The sequence below is a fragment of the Bactrocera neohumeralis genome, chromosome 6 (assembly GCF_024586455.1).
Source record: "Bactrocera neohumeralis isolate Rockhampton chromosome 6, APGP_CSIRO_Bneo_wtdbg2-racon-allhic-juicebox.fasta_v2, whole genome shotgun sequence".
Taxonomy (NCBI): Eukaryota; Metazoa; Arthropoda; class Insecta; order Diptera; family Tephritidae; genus Bactrocera; species Bactrocera neohumeralis.
Genome location: NC_065923.1, coordinates 7,992,828 through 8,006,183, shown reverse-complemented (window position 1 = coordinate 8,006,183; position 13,356 = coordinate 7,992,828). Strand labels below are relative to the sequence as shown.

Genomic DNA, 13,356 nt, shown 5'->3' with positions numbered 1-13,356 from the left:
GCTTTTAGCAATAATGTAACGAATGAGATTAAATTGCAACGCTTCAAGGCCAGCTTTAGTGGAAATTGTTGCAATTCATCGAAAATGAATGCTTTTGTTATATAAAGGCGAATAATTGAATAAATACTGTGCTTTTACGACAAAATGGCAAAAGCTTGCAAAGTTAAAGCATTTTTTCGATTGTTGCATAAATAAAATTTTGCTTAAAAATATTCCAAATTAATTAGTTTCATTTTCATTGTGACAAAAGTACCCACAAAAGTCGAAAAAGTCTTTTCGTATTTCTAATCAAATGTCAACTTATTTTTTTATATTTATGCTAATAAATAAATAAACAAATATGCACCATTTTGGTCGACCACATTTTGCCTTTTTTCCGCTAGAGAGACCATCCCATCAGTATAAAACTTACTTGGTTTCTCGGCGAAAAACTGCTAAAAGTAATTTTCACAAGCTTCTCTTGAAGCCAACTTTACTCCATTAAGAGAGTTTTTATTGACCGAAACATATGGTAGTCCGATGATAAAAACTCAGGGCTATATGGTGGATGCATCAAAACTTCCCAACCAAGCTCTTCCAGTTTTTGCCGTGTCATCATAGATGTGTGTGGTCTAGCGTTGTGCTGACGGAAGATGCATCCCTTTCTGTTCATCAGAGCAGCTCATAGTGGATGATGCCTTTCAAATACCACCAAACACTCAGCACAAGCTTTCGAGGAGTCAATCCCAGCTTTGCGATCATGTGTTGAGCTTGGACCATGATCTTATTCGCACATTATTGTCGTATTTGATCCACCTTTCGTCTCCCATTACCATTCGCTTCTGAAATGATTCGATCTTATCGAGCTTATTTTTGGAGCCAGTCTTTTTTAAATGGTTCACATCCCTTTGTTAATGTTAAATTCCTTAGCGATGGTGAATATTTTCCATAATTTCACCAACTTTTTCAACGATAGGTCGACCAGAGCGATAAAGCATCGTCTCCGTAAACTTCATAAATTTTATTGGTGGCTTTTCAAATTTCTTCATTATTTTGCATTCATTTTTGAACTGCTGTAACTTTTTTTCAACTTCCCCGAATTTTATTATACCCTGAACAGGGTTTATTAAGTTTGTCACGAAGCTTGTAACACCCAGAAGGAAGCGTCGGAGACCCTATAAAGTATGTATATATATAAATGATCAATATGTTGAGCTGAGTCGACTTAGCCATGTCCGTCTGTGTGTCTGTCCGTCTGTAAATATACGAACTAGTTCCTCAGTTTTTAAGATATCGTTTAGAAATTTTGCAAACGTCATTTGCTCTTCAAGGAGCTGCTCATTTGTCGGACCACTATAACATATAGCCGACATATAAACTGAACGATGGGAATCAAGTTCTTGTATGGAAAACTTTCACATTTGACAATGTATCTTCACAACAAATTTGGTATAGATTATTTTCTAAAGCATCAATGTAATCTCCGAAGAATTTGTTCAGATCGGTTAACTATAGCATATAGCTACCATACAAACTGAACACATAATTACTAAAAGAAATGCACCTGTGAAGGGTATATTTGCTTCGGTGCAGTCGAAGTTAACGTATTTTCTTGTTTTTTTGTTTAAATACGAAAAGTTTTTTTCGACTACCAAATATTCTTCATTTCGAGCCAATACCTTGCGCCATCTTTCGAGCAAAAGCTTGATTTCACACTCACATTGATTATCTTTGCAGCCAACACAATGTTGCCGCCCTGATTTGGCGCGAATGTTCTTTCATTCAATATATTCTACAGAGACCGGAACAAGTTATAGTATGAAGGTGCCAAGCTTGGAAAATATGGCGAGTGTGGTTGCACATTCCATTCAAGATGCAAAAGGCTTTCTTTTAGGCCATGACTTCTTGCGCTTTACCTTGTTGTAAACAACTCCCTTTACGTCACCAATGCGCTTTGCAAATTGGATCACTTCTTTGCGACGAAACAACTTTCGCTCCGTAAGAGCATAAGAAAGAAATTCGAATTAACTTAGAAAATTATTAGAAAAATACAAGTCTGACTTTAATTGAGCTCGGTATTAGACTCATATTCCAACTCTGGCGTAACTTTTTTACTGTAATTTTGGCAACCGTAAAGTGCAAAGCGTAAATATGCAAGTACAAGGCATTTCGGTTTGTAGAAAGCGTCTTTTTAGTATCCTTTAGGTTACATAAAGCGTTCCCGCATATTTTTCTTACAGTCCGCAGTTTCGTCTGCAGTTATTCCCTGCCAGCCCATTGCCCCAACATAAAGTCTAAAGTTACTCACCAATGAACACGAGCTGAAGTAGATTGTTTTAAATTTGCATTAAGTCAGACAGCTACAACTGTTGCGATAACGGAACACGAAACAAAACTAACAGCAACAACAACAAATAACCAAAAAATCACACAAAGATGGAGAAAAAGAATTACGACTAACCGAAATAATCACGACACGAATGCAACTTGAAAGGATTTATCGCCGTTGTTGTTGTTGTAGTTATTTGTGAAACTTTCTGCAGCTTTTACACAGCAGCAGGGGCAATTGCAAGTGGCTCAAGGCAAAACAAACGGCAAACACCCAAGGCAAACCAACGCAAAGGGAGGTCGCAGGGCAGAGCGGAGCTAGCGAAGACTAAATAAAACCGTAAAACCGTAATGAAACATTTGTGTTGCAGCTGAATGTACAAAGTAAGCATGGACGAGTACATAAATTCGCATTAGCCAAAAATTAAATAAAATGCGCACATTTCCAACCACTTTGCTTGGCACTTAACACCCACACAGCACGCCTCCCAGATAAATATGCACAGACAGTTGTAAACTGCTGCCACAAGTACTTGCAACACACGAACCTACACACACACACACATGCCGTTAGAATTCCGGGCAGCCAAGAAATCTTGGAAACACACAACAACTACTCAGAGCAACATCAAATATAATTGCACACAGAAAGGGAATTCGTAATGCAAGTGAAGTGAAAGGCACCGAAGTGGCCACGGCGGGGGCCGAGGACGAGGTGGAGGTGAGTATTTTGAAACCAAAAGTAAATGTACATTTTCGTCTGCGTTTGATGCAAAGGGCGCACATTTGTGCTCTGTCGGCTTGGCAAAGTTCAAATTCCAAGAGTGCTAATGCACCGAAAGGGTTGCTCAGATCAACAGCCAGGCGGCAAGATTTCGGCTGAGAACAGTGGATGTGAAGCGCCAATGTGCGCAACATTTAAATTTTAGTTTTTTTCGGTTTTTTATTTCAATCATTTGCTTCACGATTATCGGCGGAAGTGACTGTGCCCGGACTCTTCCCAAATACGCGTACAATATTGACTTTACCGAGACCAACAATTGATCTCACATTGAAACGTCTGTTAAATTCAAAATATTTCAAACATTTGTGCGTATTTAACTAGTATATACTTACAACTTTACTGCCATTTTCAACAGGTACTGATTTGTGTTCTCATATCTTAGTATTTCTGAAACAAAAAGAAACAAATTTAATGCAATAACTGTTTTTAGATAAATTTATAAATATTTAAGCATTTTACTAAATTTTCGTTAAATATTTGAATTTGAACGTTGAATTCGTTTGTGATATTTTCGACATTTACTTTAACCACCTTTGAAATAAATAAATTGAATCAACTTTTATCAATTGGCGAGAGAATTGACTGTTAAAACTTCCATATAAACTCGGACAGATATTTAAAATTGACATTTTTGAAGTCCACCGTTTTCTTTCTCTTTTTTCATGATATAAAAATCCCTCTTTAATAATTGAGATATTACACCACATTAAAAAAGGATTCTATTAACAACAGAAGGACTTTCTAGCAGCCAACTTCACATTAAACCGATTTAATATTAGATATTAGAACAGCTAATACAGTAAAGCTTATTTGCAATATTTTATACCTTTGCAACATGTTGCTACAGAGTATACTAGTTTTGTTCACCCCAAGATACCGAATATGTAGATCCCAGTACCTCTAGTTGACTTTTAACAGAAAATATCAGTCAATGTGTGAGATATATTATTGAAATGTACAGAGAATCCTTTCCGGGTAATAGTATGTTTGTGTGTCAAAAATGGGTTGAATCGGGTCAATACTTCCCTTGGCTCCCATTCGAAATTCTTGGTGACTTTATGGTGGATATATCGGCCAATACGTCAAATTCCATGAGTCGAGACCGCTCGAACTCTTAGTTTATTTGTGGACTATGGTAACTCCAAGGAAAAGTCTTGGATTCCGATTCTCTGATTGACGTTTGGCACCTTAAAGCATTTCTTTGATTCTTGCAAGTTGCAAGTACAAAACTAGCCTTTCCCTATTTGTTTTTTTTTTTTGTACTATTATTTGGTATAATGTTTGTTTGGTGTCCTATCGTAGATGGAAAACCTAATAGTACCAAAAGAATAAAAATTCAGTTTAAGCAAAATTTCGTTCCGGCAATTTCCATCTTGCGAATGCATCACATTCTGCAAGAGCTCTTGAAGCCGATGTAGATAAAATAAAGTCATTGGTCAATGCATATCATCGAATGACAACTCGGAATATTGCAGAAAGGTCTAAATTAGTATAAAGTGGCCGCACACAAGTTCATGAAACGTCTTGGATTAATTTCAAATATTGCCAAACGAAATTTACTTCGTCGCACTAACGACAGTAATTTGCTTATCAAATGTCAAAGAAGTGTTCCCTTTTTGAGGCGCCTTGTTACTGGCGACGAAAAGTGGGTTGTTTACGAGAAAGTAAAGCGCAAGAGATAATCTTCTAAAAAAGATGCACCAGCTCCAACAGCATCGAAGGCTGATAGTCACCATAAAAAGGTTATGTTGTAAGTTTGATGGGATTCAAAACGGACGCATATTTCGAGCTTCTGTTCGACAATAACACCAATAATTCTGAAGTGCATTGTGATTACCTGGACATAGCGAGTGTTGCAGTCAAACAGAAGAGACCAGCACTGACCAATAGAAAAAGTGTACTGTTCCACTAGGATAATGCGAGCTCTCATACAAGTTTGATGACGCACCAACAGCCTTTCGAGCTTGAACGGCAAGTGCCACCACACCCAACATATTCTCCAGACTCGACACCTTCGAATTATCACTTATTACAGCCTCTGAAAAAATTTTTGAAAAAAGGAACCTACACCTCACATCAGGACATCAACACTTACTGGGATCAGTTTTTTGTCTGCAAGAATAAACAATTTTACGAGTGTTGAATCAATCTCTCAACATTATATTATTTCATAAAATTTTTTAGAAAATAAAAAATATTTGATACTAAGAATGGTAGTAACAAATTTAGCTTTCCTTTTCCTCACTTCTTTATACGTGCAACACAATGTTGCATTATTTGAATTTTCGACTCTCCGCGCAACCTTTCCGAGCGACTTGCAAACGAAAACACTGTGCCAGCCGAAGCAACCTTGGTCCACCTAGAAGCAGAGCAAGTGCCATGCACTTATGCATGCATCTGCATACCACCGTTAGTTGCACCGTGCGACGTTGCGTCTGCAGTTTGTTTTCCTTTCACTCGCTGCTTTCGTTCGTTTGTTGTGCATACGAAATGTGTTGCTTTAAAGGCAATAATAACAATAACAAACCAATAACTTGCAAGCAACACTATTGCCACAGCTGCAGTTACAGTTGTATTGGTATTACAGTTGTTACAGTTGTTATTGTCAAAGGGACAAGAGCGAAGAGTTGACGTCTAAAGACAGGCTGATGCCACAAGCTGTTGCAAGCTTACGCGAGGCGCGACCCAACAGCAGCCACACCCAAGTGAGGCGTCGAACCCCCCAGCTTACGCTGCGCGTAGTTGAGTGTGTTCCTTCCAGCAAGGGGCATGCATGAGGGGAGTGTAAGAAAGTCGTGGAAAGTTGCAAAACAATGCGGAAAGTGCACAGCAACTAAGAAACCAAAAAAGTTGGACTCGAAATTAAAAGGCATTATTTGTACTACAAGTACGAGTGTACAAGCACTGTTATTTTACAACCTCTGTCTTCGCAGAAAAGGCTTTTTGTGCCAGAAACGTGTTTGTGCTTGCGTAAGTTAACTGATTTTTGTTTGGCTGCGTCTGCTGTGGCAAGTGTTGCAAGTATTTACTTGTTGTGGTTTGCACGCCAGCTGCTCGCGCGTAGTTTCTGCCAGCATTCGCCAAGAAGGGGCATGGGAATGGGTGTGCATTGAAGGTGCAAGATGTGCAAAGTTAAAGGATTACAAAAGTTGGGGCTTACTGGAAGTGGAAATGCATGAGAATTGTTGAAAGAAATCGTAAGAACTCCAAAAGTCATAAATGACATCACGTTAAGACACGCTGTCGACGACGCTGCAAACTGTTAGTTACTTTTTTGTTGGGGGGTAATATCTGGGACTAAAAATCCAACCAATCACTCGGTATATTCTACTTATTCCCTTTTATAACAAATACTTGCTTCTACCAGCAACTACAAGACTTACATACAGTTGTGGTCTTCAATAAGGCGCAATAAATGGAAATGACGGCTCTGAGATATCGATCAATATTTTACTTAGCTACAAGTATAATCCATTTATCAAATTTATTTCCAGTTGATTCTCTTATCAGGTTATCTCTCTTTCAGCGCTCTCTGTAGCTAGAACTGGCGGGTTCGAAATGCTTCCAGAAGGCCCAGGTGGATAATTTTCCCGCTAACTACGGGAATCAATAAATAGACAACTTGCAGGCTATTTGCCCAATTCGCCCTGATTTTGCCTACTACATCGTTCGCTGGATGCAACGTTTTAATAAACAATCGTAAGACCTTATATCTTAATACCACGTTCTCTTGTTTGTGTTGAAATCATTTGGTACCCTCGATAGAACTACTGAACTCCGTCATGGTTTTTGTAGATAGACATTCATGGTTTGGCATCTGATGGATTCAAAGAGTTCGGTGTTTGAGTTATGATAGAGTTGGGCATTCACAGAGGAAATGTTTTCTTGCTACCTTCGAGTTTGCAGTTACAGCAAGTGATATTATAGGGCATAAGCATTTTTAATGCATGTTCTTCAAATGTCCAATGCTCCATTATAGTAGCTATCTGCATATAAAAAACCAGCGCTTTATGGAGTCACAAGTTCACTTTATGGTGATCTCTTCTACTTTTGTTTCGATTTCTGGTGACTATAACTTCACAGGAACCCAACAAGTCACGAATACCAAATCTTATCAACATTGATTTAACAAAAGGTTTGGTGACCTAACCGATAGGTGGCAGGTAGGAGATTTATATAATTGCAATTTATTTCTTTTCAATATTTTCATTACACCCAGAACAGGGAATATTACCTTTATCACGAAGTCTTTAATAACCAAGAAGAACCATCTCGAAAACTCGTAGCGCCGACTCATCAGCTGTTGTCTTCGTCCATGCCTCTGCACCATAAGCAGGACGGGGATGTTGAGTGACTTGAAGAGAATTTTACCATACTACTTAATCCGGAGAAGCACCTGTTGGCAAAAGTTATTCTGCGTTGGATTTTGAGGTTGACATCGTTGTTACCGTTAATACTGGTTCCAAGATAAACGAAATTATCTACGACTTCGAAGTTACGACTGTCAACAGTGACGTGAGAGCCAAGTCGCGAGTGCGACGACTTTTTGTTTGATGACAGGAGATATTTCGTCTTGCCTTCGTTCGGTACCAGACCCATTTACTTCACTTCTTGCTAACTAACGGTGCGGATATTGAGGCCAATGATATCAATATCATCGATATACGCCAGAAACTGTACACGCTTATAGAAGACTGTGCCTGCTCGATTAAAATCTGCAGCGCGAATTATATTCTCCAGCAGTAGATTGAAGAAGTCGCACGACAGGGAGTCGCCTTGCCTGAAACCTCGTTTGACGGGGCTTAAGGTATTGCTCAACGTCAGTTTACACAGCCGTATTAGTTTTGCGGAGATACCAAATTCAGACATAGCGGCATAAAGGCAGCTTTTGTCATGCAGTCAAAAGCAGCTTTAAAATCGACTAAGAGGTTGTGTATGTCGATTCTCTTTTAACGGGTATTTTCCAAGGTTTGGCGCATGCTGAATTTAAGGCCAGTTGTTGATTTTCCAGGCTTGAAGTCACACAGCTAAGGTTCAATCAGTTTGTTGACGGTGGGCTTCAATCTTTCACAAAATATGCTCGATGGAACCTTATACATATGCGATATTGAGGAGGCTTATTCCGCGATAGATGGCGCAGATTGTGGGGTCTCTTTTTTGTGGATTGGGCAGAGCACACTTAAATTCCAATCGTTGGGCATGCTTTCGTTCGACCATTTTCTACAAAGAAGCTGATGCATGCTCCTTATCAGTTCTTAGTCTCCGTGTTTGAATAGCTCGGCGGGCAATCCATCGGCCCTTGCCGCTTTGTTGTTCTTCAGGCGGGTAATTACTATTCGAACTTCTTCATGATCGGGCAATGGAACGTCTGCGCCATCGTCATTGATTGGGGAATCGGGTTCGACATCTCCTTGTGTTGTGCTTTCACTTCCATTCAGTAGGCTAGAGAAGTGTTCCTTCATAATTTTAGTAATTTAGAGGAATCGGTTACTAGATCCGCTCTGGGGGTTCTATAAGAGTATTGAATTATTTTGTATCACAAATATTTGTAAAGTTCGCTTTTAAATTCACTAAAAATATCACGAACCTTTAATGCTTAGAAAGGATGTGGGTATTTAATATCGGCGGTGACTGAATTCTGTGTTTCCTTACTGTTAAATTCACATTGCTACGATAATTAGTCGGATGAGGATATATACAAGTATATTTATATATAAATATATATGTCCATGCTGCAATTTTAATCTTAATATGCATTCGATTAAGTTGTTATACAAATTTTAAATCTAGCATATTTTGCTTTCAGAATAATGTGCTAAGTAAAGCTTTACTGTAAATGTGGTCTCGCCATAGTAATTTATTCTCTTAAAGTGAGCCGCTTTAATTTTCATTCATTTCTCGGTTGAAACCCTTTGAATTTAAATGCAAATGAATATGCAAGCAATGCCAACTGAATACAATACAAATATACCATATACATGTGCATGTGTGTGTGCTTTTAAATGAATGTAATTATATATGTACAAATGGAGAAGGAATGTGTATGAATTCAAAGCCAGCAACACTTTTGCGAAGGACGCGGAGAGACGCGCTCGGGAAGGGCGCGAGTCGGTATGTAACTATTTCACACTTGAGCACACACAGCAGAGGCGTGGGGTTGGAGGACTGGCGATGTTTATGCGCCTGTGTGTAGGTGTGTCTGTCTGCTCGCCCGTTATTTGTACGCATCATGGTTGTATTGTTGTGTTGTCTATGGCTGAGCCTGCAACCGTCATGCCGACAGACGACACAATGTGTCACTCACACACGGACACCCACCAGCCTAGCGTTGTCTAAAACACACCCAAGTTGGCTAACTCATTCACACGGAAGACAAGACACAGGCACATGCGCACATACGTGTGTGTGTGTGTTTGATTGTGTTGCTTCCGGTTGAAGCCTTTAATCGCTATACGAAATAAGCTCGTCCTACTCCACATGTTTTGCACGACCTTTTTGTACCATTTTGCAATTTTCTTAATTTTATTTTATTTTCTACTAAATTTTTTTCTATTTTTTGCTTTTCCTTTTCGCTTTGTTTTGCATTTTATTTCGTGTTTTGTTTGCGCTTTGTTTGTTGCCGCTGGCGTTCTATGGGCCACAACTTTCAAAGACAATACATGTGCCCCATGTATATGTGTGCGTATGTGTGTGTGAATTTTGCCGAGTTGCATATTTGTTGTCTGTGGTTTTGCACACGTTTTGAATTGGCTCAGCAAAATGTTCGCAGAGAATGCTCAACTCGCTTTTGTATTTTATTTCCCAGTAATTTGCCTTTCTTTTCTGAGCTTTTTAAGGCAGCAGCAAAAGTTTTCGCTGTAGTCATGTTTTTTTTTCAAATCTTAATCCAACGCGATTGGCAGTTCTCATTTACAGCTTTTTTTTATTTTTGAAATTTTTAAGTCTTTGGCGAAAGTGTTCGGCATTTGTTTCCAAATTCTTTGTATTTTCAGGTTTATGGATTAAGTTAACTATCTTAAAGTGGCCCGTAAGCTCAACTTAGGAAGCTCAGTCTTCTTTGAGTCCTAGCAAATACTAGATATTTCCAAAAATGAGTAAATTTCTCCTTTTTCGATCTTTTATTAATATTGTTTTTAATTTTTTGCTGGCGCTTCTAATCACAAGCTTCACAAGTTAGCTTAATTATTGTTTCCATAATCTCGTGCTCATATGTCATCTCTTAAAAAAGTCGAAGCACATTAAAACACAGTTCTTTGTGAACCTCTGACATCACCGAGACAATCCGTAACCGGAAGGTTGAAAAGCATTTACAATTAGGCTGTTAGCACCATTCTGCTGAACTTAAAGCTGGTCCAAGTTCATATATTCGCAATTGGAATACCTGATCAAACTGGTGTTCGAAGTCGTAGATAATTTCGTCTATCTTGGAACCAGCATTAACACCAACAACAACGTCAGACTCGAAACCCAAAGCAGAATAACTCTTTCCAACAGGTGTTACTGCGGACTGAGTAGGTAATTGAGTAGCAAAGTCCTCTCGACGAACCATGACCAAACTCTACAAGTCACCTATCATCCCCGTGCTGCTGTATAGTGCAGAGGCATGGACGATGACAACTTCTGATGAGTCGGCGTTACGAGTTTTCGAGAGAAAGGTTCTGCGAAAGATTAATGGTCCGTTGCGCTAAGGCAACGGCGAATACCGTATTCGATGGAACGATGAGCTGTACGAGATATACAATGACATTGACATAGTTCAGCGAATTAAGAGACAACGGCTGCGCTGGCTAGTTCAAGTCGTCCGAATGAATGAAAAGGCTGCAGTTCGGAAAGTATTCGACGCAGTGCTTGCTCGGGAAAGCAGAGGAAGAGGAAAATCTCCACTCCGTTGGAAAGACCAGGCGGATAAGACCCGACGGAATCTACAATTGGCGTCAAACAGCGAAAAGTAAAAAGTACTGGTGCAGGCACATAAACTTCACATAAGCGGTGTCCACGCCAATAAAGAAGAAAAATTGTGCCTCTAGGCTTCGCAACCGAATGCATCAGTTATTGGCTTTAAGCTTTTCGGATTATTCATATGGTGCTTAAACGCCAATCGGGTCAATACAGTTAAGTCACCGCCAAAATAATATTCATTTTAATTATCGAATTTAAGAACAAAGTGAATTGTGTGGCGTGTTCGTCGAATGAAAAGTAATGGAGTCTCAAAAAGGCACGTCACATGCACACACACACACACGCACACATGTTGTGTGCTCTATGTGCTGAAAGTTGTGAAGGAAAATTCGAAGAAAGGGAGGAAAGGAAAATGGCGACAAAATGCAAAAGTGAATTTCACACCTTCAATGACTGCTGGTGTGGCATGCAACAGTAGGCACGAGGCAGCGGCACGAACAGCTGCTAAAGCTCGGCAAGCTGCCGTCAAACTGCTAAAGTGCCAGAAGCAACACTTTGTGTTGAATTTGTAGGTGTTTGTGTGTGTGTGTAGTGTGGGGACACTGAGGAAAAAAGTGACAATAAGTTCGTCGCCAGCGATGATGGTGTCAACGAAAGCAACAACAACAAAAGTAACGGCAACAGTGACGTCGGCATTTGCATAAACTTGAGCGCTGCATAATTCGCAAAGGTGTCATGCAATTAATCTTCCTTATGTACACACACACACACACATACACAAGCGCGAATTAAGCTGGTTGCATGCAACAGCTGCTTGGGGGGCGTTGCGCTGCGGAGGAGAAAGCGGCAGGAAGCCGCCAACCGCAGCGAATTACGAAATTAAGCATGCGTGTGTGGTTGTGTGGGCATATATGTAAATATGTTTGCATGCAAATGTGTTGCTGCACTTGACTACTCAGGCGAAAGCTACAAGGGCATGATGGCGCAGTGGCTGTGGGAGGGCGTTGGTGGTGCTAAAGAGTTTGCGGCTTTCGTTTAACGCATTTTTGCAATGTTTTCTTGCTGCCACTCCGCCGCACACACGCACACACACACACACACACTTGGTGTTGCTGTCTTCTCCCTCTTTCGCTGTTGTTGCCCTTTGTCGGCTTTGGTGGCCATTAATGAAGTGCATAAATTTAATTAAACACCTTTAAATGTGGCAACAAAAGCGCCATGCCACACACACACACCCACATTCGACAAACACAAGTCGTTGGTGCGACGCTTACCGCCTGATTGATTTATTAATTCGCTGCATTCATAGGCTCAGGCGCAGGCGCAGGGCGCTCACAAGTGCTCACTTAACTCGGCCAAGTGAAGTGTTGTCGAAACTTTCACACTCTTGTTGTTGTTGCTTGGCATTTGGAAAGTCGCGTGTTCAGTCCGCTGTTTTGCTGATTGATGGCGCGCGTGGTGACTGTGACCTCAAGCTCTCGGGCGTAAAGAGTTTTAATTAATTGCATTATGCAACTTAATGAGTTCAATGTGTGTACGTAATGAGTGCCGTTAAAACAGTCGAATGCCGAATTATTTATGTTGCATTCGCAATCCAATATATCGGGATGAATATGAAAGTATGTACATTAGGGTGAGTGAAAAACGATTTTTTTTATTTGCTTGGTACTCTGAAAAATAACTTTTTAGACAACTCTAGGAAAGCATATCCAAGTGTGAGCTCTTAACTGTAACAGGATGATCCTTCGCCTTAGAGTTGTCTATTTTTCATTTCCTGAACAGGAATAACGTCGGAGATGTTTTACACTACACTATACATAAATGATCAGAATGACGAGTTAAGTCGTTTTCGCCACACCGGTCTGTCTGTCAGGTCGTCATTCAGTATACGCGACTCAGTTCATCAATTTTCGCGATAACGATCTGCACTTTTGCAGTCTTTTTTCCCAAAGAAGCTGCTGATTTGTCAGAACCGCCGACATTAACCCATTATACTCAGCGCGCAATGAGTCCCCGCATGACACTGGCCACCTCTTTGTATGCTTTGCTAACCCTAGTCATCTGACATCCTTCTCCCTTTGGTCCGACGCCGTCGAAACAGCCGTTTCCTGACAGTTTACAAATAACAAGCAAAAATAATTATCGAATTGTTTTTGACCCACCCTAATGCACGTCATCATTTCATGATGCATTTCATGGCGAGCTGCGCTGTTTATAGTTGTAATACAATAAAGAAGCTCAAAATTCAAGTTACAACAAAAAAGGTGTTAAGAAATACTTTATATTTATATCTAGCCACTGGTTAAGAGAAAATGCATGGTACTCATCTTCAATGCCCTAAGTAAACACTAAAATTATATAGTATT

At 39.9% G+C, this 13,356-nt stretch overlaps 1 long non-coding RNA gene across 1 annotated transcript in view; it reads right to left on the bottom strand.

The window, feature by feature from the left end:
* The window catches only part of LOC126763722 (uncharacterized), a 202,478-nt gene that overhangs the window by 96,300 nt on the left and 92,822 nt on the right, over nucleotides 1-13,356 (bottom strand). Inside the window, exon 4 of the long non-coding RNA XR_007667656.1 lies at nucleotides 3,424-3,478. This is a non-coding gene — a long non-coding RNA (uncharacterized LOC126763722). The remainder of the gene's footprint in view (nucleotides 1-3,423; nucleotides 3,479-13,356) is intronic.